General features: G+C 44.6%; 1 protein-coding gene across 16 annotated transcripts in view; it reads right to left on the reverse strand.

Moving 5' to 3' along the window:
* The window catches only part of SOX13 (SRY-box transcription factor 13), a 93,225-nt gene that overhangs the window by 31,313 nt on the left and 45,943 nt on the right, over nucleotides 1-15,969 (reverse strand). For 2 of the 16 annotated variants that reach the window (XM_043500513.1, XM_043500506.1), the window contains exon 3: nucleotides 15,394-15,484. The exons of 6 other annotated variants lie outside the window; for them this stretch is intronic. The gene's annotated coding sequence lies outside the window, so the exon portion shown is untranslated. Of the gene's footprint in view, nucleotides 1-6,961; nucleotides 7,136-8,322; nucleotides 8,380-13,394; nucleotides 13,450-14,206; nucleotides 14,543-15,393; nucleotides 15,485-15,969 lie in introns of those variants that run through there. 8 more of the 16 variants (XM_043500512.1, XM_043500511.1, XM_043500509.1 and 5 more) reach the window with 8 other exon arrangements.

The raw sequence follows: 15,969 nt of genomic DNA on the forward strand, positions 1-15,969 counted from the left end.
TGCAGTCTTGCCAAGAGGATGTTCCGTGGAGAAGCTGTGTGCTTTGGCAGCACATGCAGGAACATCTGAGGAACTTCCAAACCACATGCGTTCAAGGAGGGGTCAGTCAAGGCAACTACGCACCTGCACCAAGTGCTATGGGGTGGGACGGAATGAAAGACAGAGTCTAGCAAGGCATCAAAGAGCAGTTGGTCCCTTCTGCTCCCTGCAGTAGAGAGGATATGCTTCCAAGGGCTTGTTTGAGTCCTACTGCAGCGAACATGGTTCTGGCTGCAGCGTGCATAGAAAGAATGGCACACGCACACACAATCTCCGAGACAGGACAATACATTCCAGCAACATTCAGCTTCCCCAACGATGCACCGGAGTTTCTGCAGCTAACTCAGAAGGGAATGCACCACGCTCATTGAGCCTTTTGAAACCCAGCTTTAAAAAAAAAAAAAAAAAGGAGGGGGGCGTCGGGAGGGGGAAGAAAGCCACATCCAAGCAAACCCTCTCAAACAGCCAAAACATAGGATGAGCAATAAAAAGGGTCCAATTAGAGGTAATCACAGCTATTTGTTACCCTGGCAATTCCAGCCCTCCTTGTCTCAGAAAGAGAGGACAAGTAAGTACTCTGCTATGCCAACTGGTTCCAGTATTGTTTGAGATTAAAAATAAATCCCTTCTCTGGCAACTGTAATGCTCTCAGCTAGGTGCTAAACCTACACCAAGGGAACTCCATTGAAAGGGCTCTTGCAGCAGCCAAAGATGTGGAGAGCGACTGAACAGTGAAGGCTGGGAGTCAGCATGTTCAGATTCTGTTGTGATGCTGGCTTCTCTCGGTAAATCACGTGGAGCCTGGTTTTAAAAAGAGGTCAGGGCCTAATTTGTCAACTCAGCACCCGCAACCGGGGCCAGAGGAGGAGTTCAGCATCCAGCGTGCATAGGTCTTCTTATTCCGGTGCCCAAAAGGGAGCCATGTTGTTCTGATGTCAAATGAAAAGGATACTACTTACCTACCGCTGCAAAGGAGCTGGTCGTTCACGCTGCAAGAGACTGGGATGGAAGGGGTTAACCATGCAAAATATTATACAAAAGAAAAAGAAAAAGAAAAAGAAAAAAAAGGCAAAAGAAGTTCAAAGCAAGAGCTGGCCGGGGGGAGCGGAGCCAGGTGGGAGAATCCTCTTTAGAGCATGTTATTTATTAAAATGGTCTAAAAGCCTGATCCAAAACCCAATGGAGTCAAAGGCTACGCCTAGATGGCCCCACCACACGGCTGACAGGGCAGCGTAGATGTCGCATGGCCTACGGGGTGTGAACCACAGTGAGAGTGGACGTGCTGTGCTTTGACTGCCCCGGGTGGACGCTCCTGGTGTGACCTAAAAGGTTACCTAGTTCACGTTAATGTAGTCCTATTTTCAACCCCCATAGTCCAAACCGAGGGGCCATGTAGACATAGCGTTTGACTCCACTGGGTTTTAGACCAGCCCTTGAGAATTCAACAAGCTCATGCATCAGGCCCTGGATGCGTTCATTCTACTTTGTTCTGTATTTACTCTCCTCTGAAAGGCCACAGTTGCCAGACCCAGTGGACCAGAAGAGTTACCTGGTCTTGCCCGTTGCTCCTCCATGCATCAACACTTTCCGGAGAAGGGCAGTCAGTCATCCCTAGGTAAAGCACAACACCAAGCCCTTTCCAGGTGGTAGAAATTGTTCCCCATACATAACGACCGTCTGGAGGTAGGGAAATCGGATGGCTCTGGGGATTGGCATTGGCATAGAGAAAAGGCACTTCTTACCTCCGGACACAGGGTCAAATCCAGCCTAGGTTTGCACTGAAAACGATGAATGATTAGATATATCCCTATGACCCCTGATTCCTGACACCACTCAACTTGGAAGTAACAGTTCCTGATGGAAAATACATCTATCAGATCCTTCACAGAGCTGCAGTGTTCATCCTGAGAGACTGAGAGTCTCCTCCACTTGGAGACAGGCCTGAATTGAAATCCTGGTTTGGTGTAGCAGAGCACTGGGGAAAATCACAGCTCTAGAGAGAGCCCTGCTGGGGAAACCATCAGGCACAAGGATGAGCTCTTAGAAATCAAAAAGCCCCAGGACGAAGCTCCACAGCTGGGGAACTGCTACCATGGACACCCTGCCTGCAGTCACTGCTACAGCACAGCAGCCAAAGCACCTTGGCTCTCACATAGGAGGGACTTTTTTGCAAGGTACTTTTGCTAGCACGTGTCAAGACGGAGAGAAATACAAATATATTCCACATTTGACCAGGGTACCTGGTGAGCTCCCCACATGAGCCCACCGCCAATCCTGACAACCAAGCTATAAATGCAGTAGCTTCAGGATCCTCCCTCCAGCAGCAACTTCTACCATGGAAGACCAGGACGACAGTCACCACAGGCAGCGAAAACCTAAATGTCAGTCTCCTTCATCCTCCCCTGTTGTATAACACCCATCTCCCCATCTGCACACCGCACAGTTAACACTCAGCGCCACGGGGTGGCTGTAAAATACGAACGGTCTCTGCACATTCCACACTGCAAAAGCTGCAGCCTCCATGCACCCTCGAGACAGGGGAGAGAGAGGAAAAAATAAGAACACATATACATTTCTTCTTCCAAACACAGCTCAAGGAAACCCTGCTGGCCACAAGGGGAGACAATAGCACATTCCTGCCAGGCAAACCTATTGCCTTCCTGCTAGACTTGGAATGTCCTTTAGGGGCATTTTCTGATCATTTCCTCCCAGCGTGGCTTAATAAGCAAAAGAATAGATGGCTTCCCTCTGACACCCATTCCTCACACCCACAGAGAGGATATAACATCCCCGGACTCTGGAGAAGTACCCATCATTTTATTGCAAGTCTTGCAATGTTTTGCTTAGATCCTCAGCTGCCTGAGTCATGTGATTACATTCATTTAAAGGAAAAGGAAGTTTCTAGCCACGTCGTTGTAGAGAAATGCTCCAACAGCAGAAGGCAAATAAAAAGAACCGAAAGTTCATGTACATATTAAATCTCACGATGTTTACATAAATCTTGTGATTTCAGGGAGCTTGACCTCCTGATTTTTGAACACATGGGATTGGCAATTCTGAGTTCTGAATTTAGACTCCCTGGGACAGACCCATCTATCCGTATGGTACTTATATCTCTAACAAGGTTAGAGTAAATTATAATACTTGGTGAAAACAGCAGAGACCTCAAAGACTACTTAGCAAGCAGGGTTCTGTGTTTTATAGACCTGAGACCTTGTAAGACTGAATTATGGACCCTGGTAGGACATTACATAGATAGGCCCATTCAGCAATATACATCAACCACTACTAAGCATGCTCAGGGGTTAATTTTCGATCAACAGGAGACTCCGTACTGAGAAAAGTCATAGATGGCAGATGACAGATCTGTCCAGAGAGCAGGTTGTGGCCATCCATCTGTGACGGAGTAGAGGCTGCTGTCTCTCACAACACACACACACACACACACACTCAGAGAGTGCAGACAAAGCTAGCTGCCTCCAGCATTGGTCTGCAGCCAGTCGCTGGAATCTAGGGAAGCATTTGTTAGCTCCAAACAATGGAGAGCACATTCCATGGGTCACTGCAGTGATCCAGAGATGGAAGGCAGGAGTTGGATGGGGAGGGAACAGCAACATTGCATAGATGGGTAATTGTAACCAGAGATGGCTGAGAAGATGACATGGGGCTACCCCATCCAGAATAGCTTTAGACTGAGAATCAACAGCGCAGCAATCTCATCAGCTGGTTTTGCAAGATTTTGGCCCAAGTAGCAACACCCTCATGGAATCATTTCCCCTCTGCCACAAGCCAAACCTCAGCAAAACTGAGCATAATTCCTTAGCCAGGTTGTGGTGCAAGGCTACCCCCCCGAGTCATAACCCGGTCTGAATTTGTTGCTGAAGCAGGGTTGCCTTCACAGTCAATGAAGTGCAAAATTTGAAATTTTGAAATGGAAAAAAAGGAACACATTTCACCAAAAAAAAAAAAATCCACAAAAGATTTTTTTTTTTTTTTTTTACCTGCTCCAGTCCACAGCGCTGACAATGAGACACAGGGACTTCGGGCAACTGGCTACAGCCTTAGGTTTGCATCCATGGCAATTTACAAACACGGCTTTGGCCACTGGAGGACTCCCATATAGTACCATGCGTACGTTTGATTAAAGCAGCAAGAGACAGCATACAGTGAAAGCATACATGAAAGCATACAGTCCCATCCTTCCTGCACGCCCAGGGTGCAAGGAAGTGCAAGGAAGTCTCCCATCCACCTTCGAAGAGATGCTAAAATCTATTCTGTAACAAAACAGTGGACACACGGACAACACATGTCAGCTAATCCACACACATCAGGAACAGAATCAACCTACAACTCCAAGAGCACAGGCCTTCACCATTGGAAGGGAAAATCTCTACTCGCTGTCGGTAGGAGGAGTAGGGCTATTATCCTCTGTGTCGGATGCAATCTCTCATACTCTTATGTATCATCTTTGTAACCCTGGGTATTATAGCAATAGAAGCCTTTTGCATTTGTTTACCTGGAACTGGACCCCTTCACTGCAATGAACCATTCAGCCTTAAAACACACAGACTCCTCACATTTAAAACCTTACACTGGCACCTCTGATCCAGGAGGGAAAACCACACGATTTGCTTTCATGAAAAGCCACCAGGTAAAGAGGTTGCTGGACATGCTGCAAATTCAGCTCTGGGAAGCAGGAAGATAGGGAAGTGATAGTAGCATTTCAGCATGTACAGCGAGAACCAGGCAGTAGGCTGGCAACTGTGTCTTCGCAGCCAGCTAGGCCCTGCCTTTGGCAAGATGGTGCCCAGGGCAAATAAGAATTTGGCAGGCCCCCCCAAAAAGGCAAGTGAGCAAATACTGACTGCCAGTTCCAACATTAGCCACCTGTTGTTCTGCTGCCTAGCTCAAAAGACCCCCCAGGGCGGTCCCACAGCTCGGGATCTGCATCCATGTCTCTTCTCAGTCGGCACTTTAGGGAGCTCTCTGCCTGTACCTGCCTTAGGAAACCTGCTGTTCTTTGTATAAAACCTCCCACCCTGAAAAATCCTAAACCACTTTACAGATATAGGCCTGATCCTGCCAGGGGCTGAGTACTCGGGCCCCGATCCAGCATGCTTGGCTTCAAGCATGTGAGTATCCTGGGGACTTCAGCACATGGAAGGACAGAGCCCCAGCACCAGTGGATACAGCAATGAGAGGCAGCAGCCGGCAGGGTGGGAGAGTGTACCTTGCAACTGTGTGAATGGTACTGTGTGCAGCAGCCCGCGCAGGGGAAGGAAGAGCAGTTTTGGCTGGGACCTGACTCTTGGGAAGGATCATACAGAACAGACGGGTCTTTTCCCAAACCTCCACAACCTGCACGGAGCACCAATTATCTCCCCAAGAAGGGGAAACCCTGCCAGAATCTGAACCCATGGTTCCAGAGAGCCTACATATTTCCAGTCTGAGCCATCCCCTTGGCCTCACTCCCTGAATGCAACAGGCTCCCCTCTCCAGAAACAGAATCATATCAAAACGTGTGAGCAACAAGTCCCCTTTCAGCCACCCCCATGCACCTGCTAAAACTTTCCGACAGGGTCAGATGGAAACAGCCATACTTTGCTTCAGTGCAAATGTCACAAAGACTCAAGGGAAAATGGACTAAGGAAGATGCACTGACTGTATTCGGGGACCTTCCTCCCAACACCTCCCTGCCATTCCTGCCCTTTCCTGAGAAGTGGCCTTACTATGGAATAGCCTACTTGTCTTAGATACTTGCATAGCCCCTATTACTTCAGTATCTGAGTGGTTTACAGTCTTCAGTGTATTTGGCCTCATGACACTGCTGTAAGGAAGGGCACTACCAAATCCCCCCCCCCTTTCACCGATGGGTAACTAAGCACAGCTAGACTAAGTGACTTCCTCACAGTCACACAGGAAATCTGTGGTAGAGTCAAGAACTCAACCCTGGTCTCTCAAGTCTTCTGTGAGCACCCTACCCGCTGGGGCGTCCTCCCTCTCTAATGAACCTTTCTAAGAACCACTTAGGGAGGAATCTGCATTTCTCGTCCATTGTCGTGTATCCCTTTATTCACCCAGGGTCAATCTGTTTCCCTTACTTGCCCATGTACTTCCTCCTGATGAGGAGGAAATGGGTCACAAACGTTGATGGGAAGGAATAGTCCCTTGGCCTCTTCGCAAGGGGGAGGAGGTGTTGTTTCCATCACTTAGTCAGTGGCATGTTTGAATGCACTTTGGAAAAGAGCACTGTTTCCCCCACCCATTCAGAGGCCAAGACTGAAACACCAGAAAAAAGAAACAGAGGGTTTCTGTTACGAGACAGCATTGGGAGACTGGTCAACACTCTGGGTAAAATAAAGCAGTGACGTTCAGATTTTATGTATAAAATCCTCAGATCTACCTAGTATTTCTAGGACAATACACACCTCCTTGGCTAACGCCAACATTGAAACAATTAAGTAATTCAGAGGTGGGACCTAATCAATACCGCAGACCTGGGGAGGAGAAAAAACCAGGTCAGTCACTAAATTAAATTAAGGGTTTGCAGTATAGGGAGAAAAATTAATTATGCGGTTTCTACAGATCTGAGGTAAAAGAGCTGGGAGAAGATGTGGGAAGACTGACCAATAAGCCTTAGGGTTTGTCTGCACTGCAATAAAAGATCCGCTTGGTACGGCCCTGGCTGACCTGGGTCAGTTGACTAGGGCTTGCAGGGCTAAAAATTGCAGCGTCAATGTTTGGACTTGGACTGGAGTCCAGATTCTGACAAGGGGGATGGGTCTCAAAGCCCAGGATACAGCCCAATCCCTAACGTCTACACAGCAATTTTGTATTGCAGGGCAGACATACCCTCAGTGACATTTTCTGCACCATCATCAGCATCACTACATATTTAGAGCCAAATACTGCTCTCACTTACTCCAGTGTCAATCCAGACTAACTCCACTGAAATCTCCTGGGCAGATCCTCAGCTGCTGTAAATTCTCCCAGTTCCATGGTATAAATGGTCATAGCTACACGGTGCTAAAATCGCTTACACCAGCTCAGGATTTTTCCCTTGGGCTTACACCATTGTATACAGCAGAATCTGGCCCTTAAAGAGAAGAAATAATGTCTTAGAATATGCAAGTCCTTTTTTTCTAGCAGGTGTGTGGAATATTTTAGCTCACTCTTACCTACTCAAATTCAAACAGCAATAGTGTTTGCGCCCACCTTTCCTCCCCAATTCTGTGGTGCAATACGGAATAAGCATATCTCTCTCACCAACAGAAGGTGGTCCAATAAAAGTTATTACCTAACCTGCCTTGTCCATTTAATTTCCATTCAATTTACTACACTGAGCCGGGGGCAGAGGGAGAAGGAGAAAAGGGAAAGAACAGACGGGGCATCCCTCACATTTCCAATTTGAGTCTATAGGGAAATTTTCAATTTGAAACAAAATTTTCATGGTCACTCATTTCCTCGAAAAATTCTGTGATTTTTTTTGGTTGGCAGGAAATACCATTTTTCAATCTGCCATGCACTTGTCTATGTGACACTGAACCTATTCCTTCTTCAGTAAAAAGATGGGTCCTTTTTTTTTTTTTTTTAATACAAAGAAAATAGTAAATAACGAGAAGGGTGGGAAACAAGAAATGCAGAATTGGAAGGGACGTCAAGAGGTCATCTACTTCATCCACCCACATTGAGACAGGATTAAGCACACCCTAGACCATCCGTGACTGATATTTGTCTAACCTGTTCTTTAAAACCTTCAATGACGGTCACCTGTGGACACACACAATTAAGTTCAAGCTCATTTAAGGTTCTTTTTCAGGACACAAATTCCACAAACTAGGGTTTAAACAACGAAAAATTAGAATAAATGGCATTTTTCCATCATATGCTATCTACTTGCTTTCACCTCTGGAAAGCCACCATTTACTAATTTAGAAGTCTGGTTCCATGAAGGTGCTGAGATCGGATTGGAAAAAAATTGACAAAACAATTTTCAGTGAAAAGGAAATGAATTTGTTGGCGAAAAGCATTGCTTTGTTGTAAAAGTTTGAAGGAAACGTATTTTTTCCCCCGATTTTAACAAATGATTCAATTTGAACATTTTTGTTCCATTTCGACTTGAAAAAGTGGTGTTGCATTTCATTCTTTGCAGCTTTCCCTCTCTCCTTTTTTCTGCCCCCCCACCCCACGGAGAAGGGGAGAAAAACCCCCAAAATAGAAAGTTACAACAAATCAAAAAATGTCATTTCCCCCAAAAAATTCTCAAAAAAATTTTGAACGAACCATATTTTTTCCCATTGCATTCCACATTTTTTAAGCAAAATATCTGCCATTTTCAATCAGCCCCAGTTCGGAGTGCCTCCTGCAGAGTGAAACTACTTTCAGTGGCAATGGAGGGCACCCAGCATATATGGCCCCATTCGAGTCAATGGGATTTTGTCACTGATTTCAATGGGGCTGGGATTTCACCCTCAGCATGTTATAGGATTGGACCCTAAATGAGGAGATTGCTGGCCTATGCAAACCAGAATCCATTTTAAACTCCACCAGCATTCAGCAGGATGACGTATTGGGGTCCAAGGCAATGTTTCCTCTAATTTTTGACAGACCGTCTGCACAAAAAATTTCTTCTGTGCAAATTTTTGACAGGCCGTGTGTGCAAATAATTTCTTCTGTGCAAATTGTGCTTCTGTGCAAATTTTTGTGTGCACAGTGTTTCGCCGTCTGTGCAGGGTTTAGGATCTGTATGCGTAGGCTCACACACACACAGCTTAGAGGGAACTGTGGTCCTAGGTGGTGGTAACAACCAAGATTCTTTCCAAAGCCAACATCCCCATGCAGATTTTCATTGCAAAAAAGCAGACCTTGACACAGCACATGTGACTGTTTTACTATCCGTGTACTGCCAAGGTATCTTGGATCGTAAAGCATGTGAATTTCACTTACACTGCAATCCAGTTACACAGAACTCAGATCTAGTGACTGCAATGTCACCAACTCTTTCAATTTTATCGCAAGTCTTGCGATTTTCAGTGTTTTTCCTCAAAGCCCCAGCTGCTGGAATCAAGGCATTGCATAAGAATCTCAGCGTTTTTTTCTTTTTGTTTTTTGTTTTTTTTTAAAGTTTCTAGCCCTTGTAATTGCAGAGAAAAGCTATAAAACATAAAGCAAGTGTGACCTAGAGGCTGAAAAAAACAGAAGGCAAATAAAATAAGCCCATTATTTATTATTTTTAAAAATCTCATGATGTTTGAGCTAATCTCTATGATTTTTAAATGTTTGGGGTTGGCAATAAAGAAACTGCGATGCTATTTAAAGATGGAAGCCCCTGCTTAGAATAAGGGCTTGTCTACAAAGGGAACCTCAGGAATGTTTAATACATTTCAAAAACGAATTAAGCTAAACTGAATTAACGTCACTTCAATGCCAAATAAGAGCACCCACACAGGGGTTTAATGCAGTTCAATGAATCCACTTTAAATTCACATCTCTATTTAATTTGGATTAATTTTCCTGAGTGACCTGTGTAATCAAGCCCTTGGCGCAGAATAAAATCATCCACATGGAGGGTGGTGAGGAATATCTATTGTGCTTTAAATTCACACCCTAGCTATTTCGCACTAACTTCCCTGTGTAGCCAAGAATGACTTTGCTGCACGAGGTTTCCCTGTACAGAAGAGCCATAAGACAAGAAACAAAAAGCAAGCTATTTTTGGTGTCACACTTGTGCAATGTTTTTATAAAACCTCTATGAAGAATTCAAGCAAATCCACATGCAGGCCAGATCCCTCAACTGGTGTAAATTGGCACAGCTCCACTGACTGAAGAGGTGGGACCCAGACTTTCCTTTACTGGGACTGAGTGATGGACAGGTTTTAGGAAAATTTAGGCTTAACATCAGGTAAAGCTCCCTGACATTAAGATTTATTCAACTGTGGAATGATCTCATAAGGGAAGTGATGAAGCTCCACCATTGGAGTCATTTAAAACTGGACAATGCCCTGAGGAATATGCCACCAGGAACAGCCCTGTGCTGACTCTAAGGTTCCTTCCCCACTCTGAACTCTAGGGTACAGATGTGGGGACCTGCATGAAAGACCCCCTAAGCTTATTCTTACTAGCTTAGGTTAAACGCTGCCACCACCGAAGTGTCTAACAATAATAACAGGAGAAGTGCCCACTTGGAAACGTCTCCCCCCCAAAAATCCCCCCAAGCCCTACACCCCCTTTTCTGGGGAAGGCTTGATAAAATTCCTCACCAATTTGTATAGGTGAGCACAGACTCAAACCCTTGGATCTTAAGAACAATGAAAAGCAATCAGGTTCTTAAAAGAAGAATTTTAATTAAAGTAAAAGAATCACTTCTGCAAAATCAGGATGGTAAATACCTTATAGGGTAATCAGATTCAAAAACATAGAGAATCCCTCTGGGCAAAACCTATATGGCATCATCAAGGATCTACAACCTATCCTGAAGGACGACCCATCACTCTCACAGATCTTGGGAGACAGGCCAGTCCTTGCTTACAGACAGCCCCCTAACCTGAAGCGAACTCACCAGCAACCACACACCACACAACAGAACCACTAACCCAGGAACCTATCCTTGCAACAAAGCCCGTTGCCAACTCTGTCCACATATCTATTCAGGGGACACCATCATAGGGCCTAATCACATCAGCCACGCTATCAGAGGCTCGTTCACCTGCACATCTACCAATGTGATATATGCCATTATGTGCCAGCAATGCCCCTCTGCCATGTACATTGGAAAAACTGGACAGTCTCTACATAAAAGAATAAATGGACACAAATCAGACGTTAAGAATTATAACATTCAAAAACCAGTCGGAGAACACTTCAGTGTCTTTGGTCACTCGATTACAGACCTAAGAGTGGCTATCCTTCAACAAAAAAGCTTCAGAAACAGACTCCAAGGAGAGACTGCTGAATTGGAATTAATTTGCAAACTGGATACAATTAACTTAGGCTTGAATAAAGACTGGGAGTGGATGGGTGATTATACAAAGTAAAACTATTTCCCCATGTTTATTCCCCCCTGCTGTTCCTCAGATGTTCTTGTCAACTGCTGGAAATGGCCCACCTTGATTATCACTGCAAAAGGTCCCTCCCCCTCCGCTCTCCTGCTGCTAATAGCTCACCTTACCTGATCATTCTCGTTACAGTGTGTATGGTAACACCCATTGTTTCATGTTCTCTGTGTATATAAATCTCCCCACTGTATTTTCCACTGAATGAATCAGATGAAGTGAGCTGTAGCTCACGAAAGCTTATGCTCAAATAAATTTGTTAGTCTCTAAGGTGCAACAAGTCCTCCTTTTCTTTTTGCGGATACAGACTAACATGGCTGCTACTCTGAAATCTATAGTGAGGTGACCTAACTGGTCTTTTCCAACTCCTAGCTTTACGATTAAACAAGCAGCTTGTTTCTTTTGGCCATGAAACTGGCTTCGTAATGACAAGAACTTAAGATGTCACTCAAATCGGTCAAGTGACAACTTTGGATTTAGTAAATGTCCAGAGATGTTTTACCAAGAGAAGGCTATGTGAAAAATTTACAACATCTTTTTACACAATGGCAAGAGATGACTCTTTATATTAAGGGTATATTTATGCAGAGTTAGTACATGAATAAGGATGTTTTAATATATGGTTATTCAGTTGCTAGCATCCAACAGATCAATGGTTTGCTTATAGCTATGGATTATAACTGATATAACCAGTTGTAACGCTTACTACCCATATCTGTAACATGTTTATAACACCTATTAATTGTTTATTATAAGTGCAACCTTGCCATATAGTAAAGCTAACCTCTAATTAGCGCAGATTGCATTAGTTTTTAGGGACATGGTGCTAGCTATATTTAGCGGAAACACCATCAAACTTTGAGGGGGAAGGGGAAGAAAGCACCAAAGCTAGGTATGCTCTTCCAAAAAGAAATGTCAATTGAAAACCCCAAAATGCTATGGATGAATTCTTGAGGGATTGCCAAACCCTATGCTAAAGAGCTAATCGGGGTAGTAACTCTACTGCCGTTAGGCTATAGAAGAAAGAGTCTGTCTTTTTCTCCACACCCCATGATGAAAAAATTACAGAAAGGAAGGGGGTCATGATCAAATGTAGCTGAAAAATCTTGGGAAATAGAGAGGGGAAAATTGGGGGGGAAGGAGGAATTACTAAATGAGAAGAAATTTGAAAATTGAAGTAAATTATACACTCTAAAATGTGAACGGACAGATGAATAATCTATTCTATGTATGTAATTGTAAAATTCTCTCTCCCAGCCCCTCATTCTTTTCAAAACCTTGGGCCAGATGCTCAGCTTGTGTAAACTGGCGTAGCTCCCTTACCGTCAATGGTTATAACTAGACCTGTTCGGAAAATGGTTTGGTTTGATTTTTTGGGGGGAGGGAGTTCGTGTTATTGAAAGTTTGTTTGAAAAATTTTGACATTTTCCAATGTTTTTAATGGAAAAACACAAAAAATGCATTTTTAAATGTTTAAAACCCACGTTACTATGTTCTCCTGGCCCCATTCCCAGCCTCAGTGCAAAACAGGAAAGTGTGTGTGTGGGGGGGAGTTACAAGGGAAAAGAAGAGGAGAGGGAAAAACTGAAAATACATAGCCAGTGACACAGCTTTCTTTTTTCTCTGTCAAAGTTTTTTGCTTTTTTTAAAATCCACACAGTTTAGGGGGAGTGACGGGGGGTTGAAAAAAAATATCCCTTTTTTTTGGGTCAAAAAATGGTTAGATTGAAAAACAAATTCCCTAGCTCTAATTATTGCTGAATATTTATATTGCAGTAGCACTTGGAACCTCAGCCAAGGCAGAGTCTACTGTGCTAGGCACTGTACGTACACACAGTAAATGACATTTCCCGCCTTAAAGAACTTTCAGGGGAGCTATTTTAGAGTAGCAGCCGTGTTAGTCTGTATTCGCAAAAAGAATACAAAGTGTATTCTGTAGCTCACGAAAGCTTATGCTCTAATAAATTTGTTAGTCTCTAAGGTGCCACAAGTACTCCTTTTCTTTTTTCAGGGGAGCTATTGCAGCTTACACCAGCTGGGGATCATCATCTGGCCTTTGAGCTTCCCCAAAACTCACACGTACTTAAAATTCTTCCTCCCTATATATTCCCCCAGCTGCAATTCTGCCAACATTTTCACCTGGCATCATTACTCAGAAAGTTTAATCAATTTACAGTTGGCTGATCATCTATAAGAAAGAAATTTAAAAAAAATCTCCGAACAATACCACACGCATCCCACAGAACTGAAGTGGGTCTGGACCGCCGGAAGGAAAAAGACAAATAACAAACAAAAACAACTTACCTAACAGTTGCGGCAAGGTCCTGAAAGGTGAATGGCTTCTGACAATGAAACGATGTGACGAAGGCGCAGAATGGAAGATTGAAAGCAATTATTGCCCACCCTTGTTTTCGTCAACTGTTTCCTGTACCCCCACCTGAAAGCAGCCCACAGACTTATCTAAAAGCACAATCTTGATTATTTTGTGTATGCGCAATTCTACACACTCAGCATTTCCAGACAAACCAAAGTTCTTGTTTGACTCAAGCGGTTCATAAACAATACTCTTCTTTCTGAAAAAGGGGCCGAGCATCAGACCCTTCTCCTCCCCTGGACACTGGAGGAAAGAGACTAATCTTGGGTAGATTGTCGTCTCTTCCGACATACCTTTAAGGACAGAAAGGGGTAGCTATTTCTACTTGCTTTTTTGCAAGTAATCAGCTGCGTGGGACACCACATCAGGTGAAGTTTGCAGCACGGCTATAAACCAAACACTGTTGCTATTTCAGTTCTGCTCTAAAATGACCTGAATCTATTGCAGAAGTTATCACTGGAAGAGACCTAGAAAATCACTCGGTCCATAAAACCAAAGCAGGAGTGTTTCCAAAGCTATTCATGGCCAGTCTAGTTTTGAAGTGTCTCAAGCAATGACCCTTCCACCATTTCTACTGGAAGACTTTCCATCGAAAGTCATTGTGGGCCAGTGGTTGAAGCAAACTCAGAGACAGCAGTTCTGGGTTCCATTCCCACCTCTGCCCCTAATCTGTTGCATGACCCTGGACTAGTCACTTCCCTCTCTGTGACTCATTTTCCCAAAGGGAATATCATTCACCTACCTCACTGGGATGTTGTGAAGTTCCAGGGATCAGATCCATAACTGTTGTAAGGTTGCATAGCTCCACTGAAGTTGATGGTACTCTACACTGACCACCACCAGCTGGGACCTGGCCCTAACGAAGCTGAGATGAAAGGTGCTACACATCTACTATCAACATAACAGATTTCACTATTTGGATAGGGAGCCCAAATTTTCTTTTGCTTAATTTCCTCCCGTTAGCCGGTGTTAGACTGTACATCCCCTTCTTAAACCACTTTAAACAACCCTGCTCCTTCCTTGCTGCTGCTGGCATCTGAGAACCTCGGAGAGAGGTCCCAGTAGAGCAACACCTGACACCCAGTGCCATTTCAGCAGCCACAAAGAGTAGGCACCACCTCTCTGGCAGAACGCTTTCCTCACAGCATGAAGGAAGGCTGTATGGCTGTGGTTTGTGGGGTAGGCGCTGCTGAGACGTGAACTATGAAACCCCGTCAACACTCCCAGGTCAACCTTGCTCGACTGCAGAAGACAGTGGGTTTGATTCTCCTCTCCGGAGTTAAACTGGTGTCTAGAGTTCAGTGCCAGATCCCCCATATATAACTTACAAGACCAATTGACAAAGATCAGTCATATTCAAGGGGAGTGCTCTCCTCCAGAGAAGGTTCTGTTGTTCTTTCCTTGTTTAAGCATTTGGGCATAGGATGGGTGAAAGTGAGGTATGAAGAAAATACAGCCACTGAACATGGGTAACTTCTGTGCAAGCTTCTCGAACACAAGCTCTCACCCTTTCTTGCCAATGCACCTCCCCAGCCCTGCACCGCACCTCCTCTTCCATGCCTGGCTCTACCTCTTGAGCCGAGAGGCGGACAATTTAGACGCATACAGTGGTGGGTACATGAACCAGCAATACAATAGCTGAGACCACACTAAGTCAGTTTGCGATCTCCATCATCAACCTCCTGATAGCCTTTTCACAACACTTCACAGCTTCCATTTCATGTGACAGGAAGACCACTCTTTTCAGAAGTGGCCACTGGTTTTTGACACCTCCATTTGTTGGGTACCCAACTTCCTACACCTTGAGCTGGATTTTACCAAAGAGCTGAGCACTCTCTGAAAACCAGACCCAAGGTTTCACAAGTTGAGCATCTAAAACCAGGGGCTATGTCTGAAAATTTGTTTGCATGCTCTTCCACCTTTTCCTACCTTACGTCACTCGGACCACTGCTGTCCCCAGAAGTAGCCAGATTTGCAAAGCACCTTGGAAGGTTTAAAGAGCTCTGGAAACATTCCCAAACTGTAATTCAAAAAGCAGAGTGTTAGACAGCATACCCACAAGCAGCAAGCCAGAGACCCTGAAAGCCAAGCTCATCTTCGACAATTGCCGTAAGCAGAAAATGCCACCGTTCTGAGATGGCTGTGCACAAATTCAGTTTGAAGGATATAATGCTGCATCCCAGCTGCTATGGGTCTGTGACATTTTAACAACAGATTTTAGCTGGTGTGACAGGAGCGGCTTGGCAATTTGCTGTTAAAATCTTTAACTTTTCTCAAGCAAATGAAGCCTGCCGAAGGCTTCCCACTACGCCAGACTTCTCTCTCACTTAAAGAGTGTAAATTCATTCACTGCAGTGGAGTTACTCCTGATTTATACTGGGGTAAGAGTGGAGAATCAGGCCTCTTGTGCTGATGGCTCACTAGGTGGCCCTCTTCCCTTCAATTCAGGATTGAACCAATGTCCCAGGGTTGTATTAGTGGGTCACTGTATGGCAGGATATGCCG

The sequence above is a fragment of the Dermochelys coriacea genome, chromosome 21 (genome assembly GCF_009764565.3).
Source record: "Dermochelys coriacea isolate rDerCor1 chromosome 21, rDerCor1.pri.v4, whole genome shotgun sequence".
Taxonomy (NCBI): Eukaryota; Metazoa; Chordata; order Testudines; family Dermochelyidae; genus Dermochelys; species Dermochelys coriacea.